This window comes from Castor canadensis, chromosome 1, assembly GCF_047511655.1.
Source record: "Castor canadensis chromosome 1, mCasCan1.hap1v2, whole genome shotgun sequence".
Classification (NCBI taxonomy): Eukaryota; Metazoa; Chordata; class Mammalia; order Rodentia; family Castoridae; genus Castor; species Castor canadensis.
In genome coordinates, this window is record NC_133386.1 from 169,025,647 (window position 1) to 169,041,145 (window position 15,499).

The 15,499-nt window shown below is 36.3% G+C and overlaps 1 protein-coding gene and 1 long non-coding RNA gene across 8 annotated transcripts in view; one reads left to right on the forward strand and one right to left on the reverse strand.

The window, feature by feature from the left end:
- Elp4 (elongator acetyltransferase complex subunit 4) overlaps positions 1-15,499 on the forward strand; it is a 234,602-nt gene that overhangs the window by 198,880 nt on the left and 20,223 nt on the right. The window lies entirely within an intron of this gene.
- Positions 1-15,499, reverse strand: part of LOC141411495 (uncharacterized) — a 108,815-nt gene that overhangs the window by 85,991 nt on the left and 7,325 nt on the right. The window contains exon 2 of the long non-coding RNA XR_012436286.1: positions 5,522-5,632. This is a non-coding gene — a long non-coding RNA (uncharacterized lncRNA). The remainder of the gene's footprint in view (positions 1-5,521; positions 5,633-15,499) is intronic.

Genomic DNA, 15,499 nt, shown 5'->3' on the forward strand with positions numbered 1-15,499 from the left:
TAAGAAAGCAATTCCAGCTGGGCATGGTATATGCCTGTGATGCAGACACTAGAGTGGCTGAGGCAGTAGGATTGAGAATTTGAAGCCAGTCTAAGCTACATAGTGGGGCTTTGTCTCAAAAAACCAAGGACTGGGAATACAGCTCAGTGGTAGAGCACTTGCCTATCGTGCACAAGGCCCTGAGTTCAATCCTTAGCACTGCAAAAAACAAACGGAATAATGGACAAAGAAGACATAATGCTAGCAGTTTATTTGTGATTTGTTCAGTCTCACAGTTATTTCAAGTATGATTTCCTGTGGTAAATGCATAAAATTTGCTTTCTCAACATGTACTATATGTTCATAATACTTCTGAGCTCTCTTACCGGTGTTCAAGACTATTAATAGTGAAAAACTATTATAAGTAGAACATAGTACTTCTTAGATTTAATATTTTCATTTTAATTATAATGATTACAGACCCTCGTTTAAATTCATGCTACATTGCAATTATTTTTGAACCAAAACCTATATATTTTTAAAGAACAAGTTTAAAATACCAATAATTAATAAAATTCAAGTACTGCAAATTTACTTCATGCTATCTTGGGTTATGTTTATCACCTGCTGTACTTTCCTCCTCTCTCTGAGCACAACAAACACTTTCTTGCCAGACAAGCAAACCACACTTCACATAGTTGTTATCAAACCTTCCAAATAGTCCATATATGCAGCATTGTTTATCTGAATATTTGTTCAGAGTCCCTGTTTGCTTAATCATTACTACTAGCACCCTAGTTCTGAAAATGAATATCAAAAATCTTTTTCTTTCCAACTTCATAGACATGCTTTGCTCTGCAGCTTTGAAACAACAAATGTGGTTACCAAGAGAAGCCTTAAGAAAGTCAGTATTATATCCAGAGGACAGGAAGTAAAAGAAATTATATAGCAGTCATTCTAAAATTTATATTGAATTATCAGATTTGGCTGTCTGGCCTAAAGTTCACCAGATAATTTCCAGAACTGTAATTCATTTTCATTTCTGAGGCCTTAGTCTGATACTTAGAAAATGATCTTTTTTTCCCTTCAAGTTTTTCCAGTAATGCTTCCATGTACCATTAAACTGTTGGCACATTTTAGTCACAGAGGGTAGATTTTTTTTGTCATCCTAAGGAATTTCTATATATTTAAGAAGGTGAGAAGTACACATTGGCATCATTTAAACATCATAAGCCTAAATCCATTTGGCTTTTACATGCCAAAGATGTGAAATGTGCCGACTGTTTAATAGTACACAATAAGTGTTCAACTACATCAGCTGATTTCAGCAAAACAGTTTGATGTGTGTTTTATCCTGAGTCATTTAGATACAGTTATAGTGTATAGTGCCTTAATAACAGAGGCAGATTGTCTGTAATTTTTACATAAACCATTATGAATAATATTAAAAGGTTAGTCGTAGTGGAGTTGAATTGAATATCCATGTTGATGTAGTTTAAGATTCTTCTTCAACAGCTTCTATACTGCCAACAAATATGAAATAGGGAAATGGACCTTGAGATTGATGGTTATAGGCAGTCAGTCTCTTCATTTCTTTAAATGAAACTGATCTGGACTTTGAGTTGGAGAAACAGATTTTCTTTCTTTTTAACATTTTTAAATACGTGTGCTACTCACTTCATCCAGAGCAATGAGAAAAATAAATATAACCTTCTCTTTTAAAGAGCTTACAGTGAAACAGGAAAGACATGGAGGGAGAGAGCACAAGTGCTAATTCTAATGCTAGCAGACAGAATTGTGTGAGGATGGCATAAGATTGTACAAGAACTGGGGGACCGGGTATCAGGAAGGGTGATTTGAGAGCTTCAAGTAACTAGATTAAGAGAATTTAGTGATTCCCACCAGGTACCAGTGGCTCACATCTGTAATCCTGAGATCAGGAGGATCATGGTTAAAGGCCAGCCCAGGCAAATACTTTGCCAAAGCCTATCTCTAAAATAACCAGAGTAAAATGGACTGGTGATGTGACTCAAGCAGTAGAGCACCTGCTTTGCAATTGCAAAGTTCTGTGTTTGAACCCCAGTCTCACCAAAAAAAAGAAAGAATGATCCCTATCATAGGGGAAGCACAGGAGTAAAAGCAGGCAGCAGACTCAGAAATATGGAAAGGGAAGGTGGAAAAGAGGCTTAAGTTGTATTCTAATTTTTTGTCATTTTTTGGTGGTGCTAGGATTTGATCTCAAGGCCTCTTGCTAGGCAAGCCCTGTACCACTTGAGCCACTCCACCAGGCCCTAAAATTTTATTTATTTATTTATTTATTTATTTATGTAGCAGTGCTGGGGCTTGAACTCAGGGCCTCACTCTTGCTAGGCAAGCATTCTACACCTGAATCACTCCACCAGCCCATAAGTTGTATTTTAAAAGGAAAATTTCTCTGTTATAAAATTGAGGGGAAAGGACTAGATGGAATTTTATAAAATATGTATATGATAAACTTATATTAGTTTTCATGGCCTAAATCAAATTCATATAGGGTAACCTTAAGTTACCCCAAAGGTATAGGTAGCCATTCTCCAGTCAGCCAAAACTGAAGTACATTGAGAAGGTAATGTGCCATTCTTGGGAGACATGATATTGCTATAAGTTACTGTGGTCCCGAGAAAAGTGGTGGTTGTCTTAAATGTGACCCCATGCATGCCTGGAATCCTAACACTCAGGAGCTTGAGAAAGGAGGATCACTTGACTCAGGGGTTCAAGACCAGCCTAGGCAAAATAGCAAAACAATCTTCTCAAATTTTTTTTTTTTAATGACCCCAAATAGCATGTCACCAGGACAGGTGCTCTAAACATGGCTGCTTCTCTTTGTAGTGTTCTCCAGAGTGCATGGCAACAGAGAGTCCCATATTCAACAATGATTGATGATTTTTTTGCAAGCAACCTAGGAACCAGGTAGTGGAAAGTAAAGTTAGGAGATAAGTTAGTGTGAAGTCATAACATATTAAAGCATAAAACTATTACTTAAAACTGTATTTGGCATATATCCAAAAAAGAGCTTTTCTTATAATATGTAAAGCAGAATATTTTATAATTGCATATTACAATTCCTTTTAGAAATAAGTTGCTGAAGATAATTTTAGAACATCCTCCAACTGTTTTCTTTTTCTGCCATGAAGATTTTTTAGTTGTATTCCTTCACAGTGGTTATTAATATTAACTCTTGCTCTATACATCTAAATAAATTTCCCCATAGCAAAGTAAATCAGGATTTTTTGGGGGGTGGGGGATAGAAGTGCTGGAATTTGAACCTCAGGGGCCTTGTGCTTGCTAAGCAGACAGTAAACCAAACTCTTATAGTATAAATTACTGGCTGACATTTACTTTAATAAACACTAGGCTATAAATATTGTTGGTATCTTTTTTCACATGATGTCTTCTACCCTTAGTGAGCTTACAATAAGGTAGGACAGAAAAGGCAAGAAGTTACAACACAGTCACACATAATAAAGTGTAAGATTGTGCAGAGAAGTTAAGATTGTGGCTCAGCAAAGACAGTTCAGCTAGGTCTAGAAAAAGGGAAGGTATTGAAACTTGGCCAAACCTTGAGTGTTGTAGAAATTAGGGTAAGTATAAGGCCATTAAAAGAGGAATCTTCCTGATAGAGAAAAATCCAAGTAAAAGCAAGGAGGAATGAATGCCAGTCACATACTTGGAAACAGTATAGAAACAGCCTGACTGACGAAAATTTGTTCTGGAAAAAGCTATATGGGGATGGGATGATTTGTGGAATGTCTTGAAAGTCATGGAGAATATGGAGAATGTAACATCTTTGCAATACACTAAAAGCAGCATTAAGAAATATTAGTATGGAAGAAGTATACAGGACATACTGATGGAAGCAGAGAAAAGGCTCAGGGATGCTATTTTAAGTCTAGGTTATCAAAGCATCAAAAGTTCTGTTAAAAGTTAGGAATAAAAGATACATAAAAGTCTCTTCCAATAAATCATTAACAAAACTTAGACACAGGCTATGGAGACTAAAGGAAAATCGGATTAAAATGCAGCTGTTTTGTATGGCCCTGCACAGTCACACTGGCCTTACTAGGGAGATGCTTCCCCAGCAACTTGGACCTAAATCTCTAATTCATGTCCACACCCCTATGATTCCCAAGCTCTTCCTCTTTCAGTGATTTCTAATTGTAACAAACGATCTTTTAAACATCCATCATTTAACTTCTATTTATATTCTATCACTGGAATTTGGAGGCTTTTCCGTACATTTAAACATTTTGTGGAATGTAAATAGAAAGGAATTATGAGTGATTCTCTTCTTGGACAAGGAGAAATACTCCAAAAACTAAATGCATAAGTATAACTGCATAGTAATTCCTGTAATTAGAAAACAAAACTAAATCGATGCTTTTATTGAACATTGACTGGGCTCCCTGTCTGTTTCTCCAAACCTTTAAGGCTTGCATGATGTTGATGGAAGTACTCTTGAAAGAGGGTTGTTTTCTTCCAGCTTTGTTGCTCTATTTCAGACACGGAGTAAAGTATTGAAGGAAATTAGCCTCACTGTGGGAAGCATAGGCTCTCATGGTTGCAGTAGGGCTTTTTCTAGACTCTGGAGGAACTTCTTTGGTTTTTCAGGACACCAGAGCCTCCAGGAAGAGCAACTGCTTCCTTTTTAGCCCTTGCGAACTTTCTCACTCAAAAGCATCTGTTTCCCCCTGTCCCAGAGGTCTTTCCCTCAGGCGACCTGAGATGCAAACAGTTGTTAGAGTCCTTGATGGTCTTGCTCAAAGGTACAACCTGACCTAGATGGATGTGACATGCTGCACTTGTCATGTTGCTCAGTTCACTTCCACAAAGCTTTTCTTCCATAAAATGTGTTGTGTTCTCAGTTGGTGTTTTTACTTTACATTTTCTGTTTTCTACCCAATTCCTCAAAGTCCTGAAAGAGTAAGAAGTGTATAATTTCTGATTTTTTCCTTCCTGTCAGAATAGCTTCCTGATGGTTTGTTTCTTACAGGATTCATTTAAATGTCTTCTGTGGTAAAAATCTAGGCTCTGTCTTTCTGTGATTTCCCTAGCTGCTTGATTCCAAATACACACTTAGTTCCCTATATTTGTGATTCACCTTTCCTTTCCTCACATTTAGGCACATACGTTTTTGAAACTGAAGTATTCAGAAAGAATGTGCCTTTTCTTAAAGATCTCCACAGCAAAGAATTGTTCAGCCTCTAGTATTTAATATCTCATCAGTATCTTAGGAAATTATATGAAATTTTACAGGCTGAAAGAACTAGGGAGTGACCAAGTCCTCATATCTTTTTTTTATGTATGAGGTTAAGTCTTAGAGAGGTATTTACTTTACACATCTACTCTACACATATTCCCTCAGAGGAATATGTATATTTTAATGGTGGCTTTCTAACCTGGACAAGTGAAAAGTGGCTTCAGCACCTACTTGTAAAGCTGGCCTGGCTGTGGCCAAGAATAAAGCCTTTAAAGGCTGAAGTCTTTTCCAGCACTGAGTTCTTACCTATGTCCGGCACTATTCCAACTTTGAAACTAATTTCAAATAATACACACAGATCTTCTTTCCAGACCCCAGCAGTCATGTGTCTTCTTCCAGCTCTTCTTTTTGGAAAATCTGGGAGACAGAGAGGGAGAGAAAACTTTAGTCAGGAAGAGAAGCACAGCATAGTTGCCATTAATAGCATTAGTAGAGGGAAAATGCTGCCATCCCTGTCAGAAAGGCTTAACTTAGAAGAAAAAGAGAAAGGCAACATACCCAGCACTGAATAAACACTCTGTAAATACTTTTGAATGAATAAAATGTAGTGAATCAATGAACCACAGACCAAGACTCTGTCTCCTGGCATGGTCTTTTTTCCAGGCTCAGACAGCTTCTTGGATATCTTCATCTGATGGTCCTCAAAAAAACGTGAAATGAAACATAAAATAAATAAAACTAGTCAGTCACTTTACACCTATCTCCTACCCTTCTACTGTTTCCTATCTCAATGCCTGTCATGAATTCTAACACCTAAAACATTAACCTAGTCATTATCCTCTCTCATTCACCCCTTACTGCCTGACCTTTAACAATGCTACCTTTAACGATTATATACTACATCCATCAGGAGTCTTCTCCACAAAAAAAAAAAAATATGTGTGTATATATATATATATACACACAAAATATAGTTATGTTAAGACTTTCAATAATTCCTCTCTTACAAAACCTATACAGGAGAACGAGAAGGACAAGCTGTTTTTAAAAGCAAGTATCATCAAAACTAGACAGGGACTATATAGGAAAAGGAAGCTATAGTAATCTCTCACAATTGTAGGTATATAAATCCTAAATAAAACTGTCAGATGGAACCTGGCAGTTTATTCATATATATATGCACACACATTCATATAAACTACTATTGCTGCTGGTTCTACTACTTAGTAGGATTTCTCAGAAAAGCAAGACTAGTTTATCATTTCCATCAGGCCAGCAACTAAGAGAAAAGATGGACAAATGGGACTATGTGAAATTAAAAAGCTTCTGCACAACAAAAGAAATGGTCTCTAAATTGAAGAGACCATCCACAGAGTGAGAGAAAATATTTGCTACCTATACATCAGACAAAGGACTGATAACCAGAATAGTAACCAGGGAGCTCAAAAAACTAAAATCCCCCAAAATCAATGAACCAATAAAGAAATGGGCAACTGAACAAAACAGAACATTTTCTAAGGAAGAAATCCAAATGGCCAAAAAACACATGAAAAAATGCTCACTATCCCTGGCCATAAAGGAAATGCAAATCAAAACCACACTAAGATTCCACCTCACCCCTGTTAGAATGGCTATCATCAAGAACGCCAACAACAACAAATGCTGATGAGAATGTGGGGGAAAAAGGAACCCTCACACACTGCTGGTGGGAATGTAGCTAGTTCAACCACTACAGAAAACATGGAAGCTTCTTAAAAAACTAAAAATAGGTCTGCCATATGATCCAGCAATACCACTTCTAGGGATATACCCAAAGGAATGGGACACAGGTTACCACAAAAGCTCTTGCACACCCATGTTTATTGTAACACTATTCATAATAGCCAAGCTATGGAAACAGCCAAGATGCCCCACTACTGACAAATGGATCAAGAAAATGTGGTATCTATACACAATGGAATTTTATTCAGCCACAAAGAAGAATGAAATTTTGTCACTTGAAAGTAAATGGATGGAACTAGAGAACATCATCCTAAGCGAAGTTAGCCAGGCTCAGAAGGCCAAAAATCATATGTTCTCCCTCATATGCGGATTATAGACCTAAAACAATTCTGTAATATTATTGGGCATGAATCACACACTAAGGGGAGAACGCATACAGGAGAAATAGGGAACGGGAAGGAAACATAAAACTTGAAAGTATTTGATGTGCCCACTGTAGAGGAGAGAATAAAGTAATCTTAAACTGACAAAGGCCACTATGGGAAGGTGACCGGGAAGTCAGTGTATACAAGCAATGTATACACATGTAAGTAAATGTAAAAACAATAAAATAAAAGGAGAAAAAAACTTAAAAAAAGGAATAGTTTATCATGATGAAGAAAAGCAAGTGATAAAATGCAGCACTCATTCTTGATAGTTAAAAATCTCTTTTCTAGGAAAGTGAACATAATGAGGTTCTTATCCTCATAAAGGGCAACATCGGGAACCAAGACACATTTTCCTTAGTGGTAAAATTTTAGAAATGTTACTACTAAAGTCAAGAATAAGAGTATCCACTTTCTAATGCTACTTAGCATTGTTCCTAGAGATGCTATACAGATTAACAATATCCCCCATCCAAAAAAAATAGGAAAAGTAAGTATTGTAAGAACTAGAAAGGCAAAAACCAAACTGTCCTATTGTCAGATAATGCAACTAAAGAGGATTCACAGAGAATTCAGTAAGCTTGCCCCAAGTTTCAAGATCTCAGACCTATAACTTTCTGTTTATAATACCTTGGACATTGCTTAGTCTGTCTACACTATAATTTGCTCATCTGTAAAAGGATTATTGAAAAGAATAAGTGACTTAACCAGTGTAAAATGCCTAGTACTTTATAAGTGTTACATGTATATTAGCTATTACTGTCATCACTGTGGAGTTAATATGCTATATTCAACAGCTTTGCTATGTGCTAGGTATATCTAATTAGGAAATATAATAATAATAATAATAGCTAATTATAAATCAACTCCTGAAAGTCTGCTCTTAAAACAAAACTGCAATAGCTTTCTGTACCATTCATTGTAAAAGCTGAAGTCCTTATGGTGACTCACAGGCTAGTGTGATCTTGCCTTCCACTTTATGTCTCTCCTCGTCTCCCCGTCTTCATGCTCACTTCTCTTCAAATGTGCTGTCCTCCTTTCTATTCCTGGAATACTCCAAGGAAGCTGCCCCTCGGGGCCTTAGCATTGCTGTTCCCTCTGCCTGGCACAGTGTTTCTCCAGACACACAAATAGCTTACTCCCCCATTTCCTTTGGGTCTCAGATACCACCCCATAGCAGCTACTAATATGAAGTGCCAGGCCTAAAAAATACTTCACATGAATTATTCTTGTGAGGGAAGGAAAGCTTTGTCTGTTTTGTTCTCTGCTATATCCTTAGTGCTAGAAACAGTGCCAGACAATGCATCATAGAGTTCAGTAAATATTTGTTGCATTAAAAATTGTTTTAATCTCTGTCATGAACAAAATCCTTAACAAAACATTAACAAATCAAACCCAACAATGTATAGGAGAAATAATATTCCATGACCACTTGAGCTTTGTCCCTGGTATTCAAGGCTGCTTCAACACTCAAAAATCAATTAGTGCAACCCTCAATAGATGCTGAAAAGCTTTTGACAAAGGCCAATACTCATTTATGATAACTATCCAGTCGTTGGTTCCTGGATAATTGGTTATTTCTGTAAAAAAGTTATTTCTTCCAGAAAAATAACTCCTAGTTAGTTTGGAGGATTAAATGTGAAAAACCAGACTTTCAAGATTGGTAGGGTGGGGGGGACATTACAGATAAACAGTATTTGGCCATCTTAGTCAAATAAAAGATACTATAAGTAGGGAGTGATGAATTTGCAGTGCATATCAGTGCATGAGTAAATAAAAGAAGAAGAAGAACATATTGGGACATACTTATCTAGCATGTAAGAGTCCCCGGATTCAATCCCCAGTACAAGGAAGGAAAGAAGGAAGAAAGGGAGGGAAGTACTCAAAAAATTAGCAAATAATAATGTGTAATTCACAGAAGAGGAAACCAATTAAAAAGTCTTCATCACTGGTAGGCAGAGAATGCATGAAAGCATTCATACACGTATTTAGCAATAGTTTAAAACTGTGAGAAAATAAACATTACATTTAATTCAATGCCTACCTCTAGAGAGTTAAAGATTAGTGGAGAAATACACAGAATCTTCACCACTGTTTTATTGTGAAGTGAATGTGACCAAATGTTAGAATGCAATAAAGTTTAGGGATGAGTACATGGGTATTGTATTTATTATTATATTTCTGAGTTTTCTATATGTTTGACATGTTCCTGTATCAATGCACTCAAGCACCAAATCTAGCCACTTCTCACCACCTCTGCTGCTAGTCATGACCCTAATCCCCATTATATCCCACCACCATTAATTTCTCACAAGGACTGCTACAGTAGCCTTCTGACTTCTCTACCCACATCTTGTTTACCATACACTCAGCGTAATCTGTTATCACAGAGCAAATCAGCTTATGCTACTCTTCTGTTCAAAACACTCCAATGTGGGCTGGTAGAATGGCTCAAGTGGTAGAGTGCCTGCCTAGCAAGCACAAGGCCCTGAGTTCAAACCCCAGTACTGCCAAAAAAATTTTCACTACAATGTGATATCAAAACACTCCAATGACTTCCCATCAAAATTAAGGTTCATACTGCTTACTGTGGCTTACAGAGGTCCTGTCTACTCTCTGAACTCATTCCCTGTAATTGTCCCCAACCCACCAAGCTACAACCACCCTCACCCTCTTTTTGTTCCTTGCCAAGCGCTCTTACATCAGCTGGTAACTCCACCCTCTATATGGAAAACTCTCTTCGTGTCAATTGCATTTTTCTCTCCTTCACTTTATTTAAGTCTCTGCTTGAGTGGTCTCTTCAGACAGACTTTTTTAAAACTTATCTTTAAAATATCCTCTCACAGACCTAAAGCAATATCATCCCTGTAACAATTACATTCCTAGTTCCAGATCTTTGTCTCTAAGCACTGTTTTCCAGTAAATGAATCTAAAACTTCTAGGAGAAATGCTTGGCAGCCTGATTCCAGAAACAAAGGAGGGAAACACAAAAAGACACAGGCATCTTGTGCCAAAAAGTAAGAAAATGCTTTTAAAAAAAATAGAACTATATAGGCATGGCTCAAATAGTAAAGTACTTGCCTACCAAGCTCGAGGCCCTGAGTTCAAACCCCAGCACTGCCAAAAAAAATATGTGGACATGAAACTGAAATAGCTCCACATAACTGAAGCTGAAACATTTTGAGCACCAAATAAATAATGATATTATTAATTTTAACACAGAATAAAATAAATGTGAGCCCATAGTAATATAAATAGTCAAATTAATAAATGTAGAAGGAAAGAGGGAGCTAGAGAATCACCATCAAGTATACACCAACTACAGTAATAAATGTTGTAGACAAGATCCCTTGATGAATGTGAAAATTAATGATGAAAATTTTGAGGAAAAAAACATTTTCATAGTCCAAAGAATCTTGACAAAGGTGTTTATCAGTTACAAAGGGGAAGGTAACAATTTTACTTTGGAGAAACCTGACAGGCACCAGCTTAACCAAGTAACCAGGGTTAACAGGACCAAGGATGAGACCTGTCAGCATCATGAGACTCCAGTTTGATGAACCGAAAAGCATACATTATTTATGTGGTAGCCTTGCCAAAAACGCATGTCTTTAATTATGAGAAAGTTTCAGACAAATTCATTTTGAGGGACATCCTACAAAGTAACTGGCCAGCACTCTTCAGACCCAGAAACTTGAGGAATTTGTTATAGACTAGAGAATACTAAGGAGAAATGGCAACTAAATGTAAGTGGGATCCTGGAATAGAAAAGGGAGTTTTAGTGGACCTGATACCTAAGCAAATATCTGGCGCATATTTATTAAAGTGGGATTTTAATCTATCCCTGATAGCTCCCTATTCCATTTTCACCAAGTCTTCATTGTGTTTAACACCTCTTCTGTTCACCCTTATGGACAGAGATGAGGAGAGAAATGATGTTGGGAGCACAAAAGTACATGCCCAGGATAAAGGTTTCATTGAAAGAGTAAATATTGAAGGATATAGGAAATGTATTAAGAAGAACCTCAGAAGTGATCACAGCTTTGCATGTTTAGGAGATAGTTCTCCTCATCCTTACTTGTATGGAATGCTGCAATGGCTTCTTATTGAGTCTTCCTTCTTCTAGTGTTGCCCTTTCCTCTTTCCCCGCACAAGGAAAGAAATATTGAAACCAGGGGCCAGTGGCTCATACCTGTAATCCTAGCTATTCAGGAGGCAGAGATCAGGGGGATCAGATCGCCAGCCTCAGACAGATAGTTCACAAGACCTATCTCGAAAATACCCAACACTAAAAGGGCTGGTGAGTGGCTCAAGTGGTAGAGCACCTGCCTGGCAAGCATGAAGCCCTGAGTTCAAACCCCAGTGCTACCAAAAAAAATCTTTTATTGAGTCAACACTGCTCTACCACTGCCTTCTCTATCCTTAGCTTTGACAATTTTTCTGCACCAACCATAATCTCCAATCATAGCAAACCATTCAGACTGTTGCACCCCTCTTTGACTTTGCATTTGCTCTTTGTTTTCTTCTCTTAGGACTGTAACTTTCTTTCTGCCTCTAACATGCCTTTCAATTCGACTCTAGCAGACAGCGTCCTCTTCAAAGCCTTTCCTTGACTGCAGGCTTTCCCCTCAGTTCCATTCAATACCTTGTGTCCAACTCCTTCACAGCACCTTCTTAAGGATAAGGCCTCCTCAAAGAAGGAGATTTTAAAGTTAGGTAAATATTAAGCTACCAAACTTGTCCCTGTTCTCCTTCTGTACTTCTGTGATTTCAAGTTCTTGCATATGCTCTGCTTCTACTTTAATATAAATGGAACATAAATATCCATTAACAGGGTATATTTAAAAGTTGTCCACTGTGACACAGTTACTGAGATAAGTAGTATTGAGCCAGATTGGGAAATGCTTGTTTCATTTTAACCACCAGAAAATGTAACATATTATCTAGATTATTAACCATACCACCACCTTTCAACTTGACAGTTCCAATGATTTGAAAAAATTCTAGTGAAATCTAGAAATATCACCAAAAAGTATATTTTAAAGCAATATAGGCTTTCTTCAAGAATGAAAAGAAATTGGTGTCTGTTTTCTACTTACTTGATTTGTTTCATTTTTACTTACAATTACTAGGTTTACTTAGTATTTATTTGCTATAGCCAGAATATGAAAAGCCTTGGAAGGGTTAGAATAAATTATCCCCTGGGTTTTGGGTTGATCTAGCAAAAACAAATTTCTAAAGCAAAGTAGGAGAGTATAAAGCTAGTGAAATGGGAAAGATCCCAGTTACATTTTTACCTCTCTGAATTCTTTCCAAATAGGACTGCAGATTTTTTTCAATCTACTGTGCCACATATGATGTTTTTAGTAACACTAGTATAGAGCACAGCCTGTCATTTGGGAGCTGACAAATAGGCATACTGTTCCTCTTACACACAATATGCTACACATCTTTATCTCCACTCATCCTTAGAGAAGCTCTTCAGCTTTCCATGTTTCTTTAAGGAGATGACAAGGAGCACTGGTTAATAAGCTGTTGGGGTTATTCAGCATCCCTCTTCAGTGCTCATTTTCTGAAGTTGAAAACACTCATGCATGTGCACACATGCACACTAAACTTTGTCAGAGGTGAAGTACTTCCAAATGCCACTTGAATGTGATTAAAAGAATCCTGGGTCCAATAGGACTCATTACACAAGATGCCAGGCCTAACTGTTTGCTCAAACTTTGGTTCTAAGAAAAGGAAACCTCTTGATTTAAAAAAAAATGGCCCCTAAAAATGGAGATAGCAATTTATTACATTTCTATATAAATGTATGCTAGATACACCATTTTAAGAGATAAATATAACAGAACTTTGTATTATAGAATATATACTAGAAAAGTATCATTTCTTGAGCTACAGATGAGAAATCAAAGTATACTAATTGCTTTTAGTTTCTGGTCTAACATTATGTCTTTTCCCTTCCTAGTCATTATAATTTTCAAAAATAGTTCAGGAAAAGATTAGGCAATGTTATACTTAATGTCATTTGTAAATTTTATGTTTAATTCCAAGTTAAGCTATGGCTATTATTATTATTTTATGATGTGGTTTTGAAAGGCTTCCAACACAGCTTAGTTATTCAACTCAGTTTTCACCTCCTAATTTCAGAGGCTATTAACAATTTCTTCCCATAGTTCATTTTCTACCACTTGGTAAATTCCTCAAAGATTATTACAACATCCCACCCTCTAATTTATTTTATGGGTCATAATTTTGTTCACTTGTTATCATTCCAGCAATGGAACGTTTGTGTTGTATAATTGTACAGTGAACAGGTTAATGGCTGGAAATCATGTAGCAGAATTTAAAATTGTAAGCCCAAGGTTTTGTGGATGTTAACTGCATTGAATGCTAATCTAGACTATTACGACCAGAGACATTATCAACCTAGAATGTTCTCTACTTGTACATTTTTTTATCCAGCACAAGTTTTGTCAGGTTGTATTTGTTACAGATATTGTGCAAGATCTTACCTCATACTAAAACATTTTAGATGAAAGATTAAGCTTTGATTTTTATTCTGTTAATGATATGTTGACAAGATGGTAGAACCTTTTAATAAAAAAATAACATTTAAAGATATTAAATAACAAGTCCACATCATATTATATAAATAGGTAGCTGTCTTATTAAGGGATATAAGTTTATGACTTACTTTCAACCATCATTCGGTTCAGAGAAAATTAACAAAATCACTTACTATCATTTTGATTAATAAGTATACATGCTAATAACAAATCTTATATTCTGGTGCCTATAAAACAAGTAAGTTTTACCTATTGTGCCCATATAATGCATTGCTCCTTCTCCAAAGTAATTAATTTATGAATCAAGAAATCCTTCCCCATACATATTTCTCTCTGATAAAAAAGCAAAATTAGAGAATTTATTAAGTTTTTGGTTTTTCCTGTTGTCTAAGGTGTGCTATAAAAGTCTGGTGTGTAATTCTACAAAATCTTCTGTTAAAAAACCGTGTCCTGATTATAGCAACTGTAATCACATTAGTAGGAAAAATGTATCATTTGTGGATATTCAGAACTACCCTTTCATTTTTAAAGAGGGCTTTGTCATAAAAGACATCTGAAATAAAGAATTCACCATCCTTTTAACAAACCTCTAAAAACATGTAATTGCACTACTGTATACGTATTTTCCCATAACCCTCTGTGAAGTACAAAACTTTGTTTTTCTTAAGACTTATTTTCATGTGCCTATCACATTGTTTTTACCTTGTTTCGTTTTTGGTGGGACTGGGGTTTGAACTCAGGGCTTTGAACTTGCCAAGCAGGCACACTCTATTGCTTAGCCACACCTCCAGTCCAGTAGGATTGTTTTTCATGTAATACACCATACTCTTTTAAGTGGCTTTTAATTAATTACTCACTGTGTCGTATATATATTCATCAACTTCAGTGCTTGTATCCAATCACTGGAAAAAGTGGTAAGTCTGACTGCCATCATTAAATGATATATGCCCTTGGGGTGTATTAAACTAAACTCCCGACAAATCAAACACCAACTTGCCAAGTGCTATGAAATTAGAAACCTGCCCAAGCTACATGGCCAGTAGAAAAAATGAAATTTTAGCTGAACAATATCTCATCTCTTTGGCTTGCTTTTCCCAAGTGATACAACTTGGAAAATACATATCAGCACATTACATGTAATCTTGATATTCTAGGCCCAAAGGGGAGTATTCCTTTTTTCCTATGATTTTCATTATCTTTTCTGAATACCTCTTTCTTGAAAGAAAATGAAACTCTGTCTTAATAGGTTGCATTATATCTTGCTGCTGTCATTTTATCTTTCATGTTTTGGCAAGCCATTTCCACTAAATACAAGTATATATTAGTTTAAGTATGCTAGATATTTTTAATAGGGATTTATAAAAACATGAAGAAACAATATTTATTATTTCAAAGGGTCTTTCTTTACTCTATACAAGACTCATAATAGATTTCATTTAAGTATGTAAGTACAATAGTATATCTCACTTATAAATCCTATAAGGTTTTGTTTTGTTATGTTTCTTGCTTTTGATTTGTAATACTGAGGTTTGAACTTAGGGTCTTGCAATTGCCAACCAAGCTCT